This window comes from Dreissena polymorpha, chromosome 3, assembly GCF_020536995.1.
Source record: "Dreissena polymorpha isolate Duluth1 chromosome 3, UMN_Dpol_1.0, whole genome shotgun sequence".
In the NCBI taxonomy this organism is placed as follows: domain Eukaryota; kingdom Metazoa; phylum Mollusca; class Bivalvia; order Myida; family Dreissenidae; genus Dreissena; species Dreissena polymorpha.
The window spans coordinates 150,813,970-150,814,412 of record NC_068357.1 but is presented as its reverse complement, the minus strand read 5'-3'; positions in this window follow the sequence as shown (position 1 = coordinate 150,814,412).

Genomic DNA, 443 nt, shown 5'->3' with positions numbered 1-443 from the left:
TTAATTCAATAAGTTCATTTTCCAAATTATAAAACTTATATAAAACATAATATGATAATAGGTGCTACCTAATTTACGGGCAAAAGCTTATTTGATGTTTGTAAAAGATAACACGGGTAATATATGTCTGCACATTATCATGCAACAAAACATTCAATTTCTTTACAAAACAATATGTAATTTAGCAAAGCAATAAAATATAATTTGTTTTAATCTTAAACAATTTTATGAAGCTATGCTTTATGTATAGTAACCCCTTGTACTGTTTTCAAACTCTTAAACATGTATTTCATTTTTTGTTTACTTTTAAAAACAATGTAAGAATTAAAAAAAATCAAAAAAATCTCGCGAAACTGTGTTTTATTGATGTTTTCCATATGCAGGGATGCCATTTATGTTTTAGGGCGCGATTATTTCTAAAACGATTTTATTTAACTTAAGCA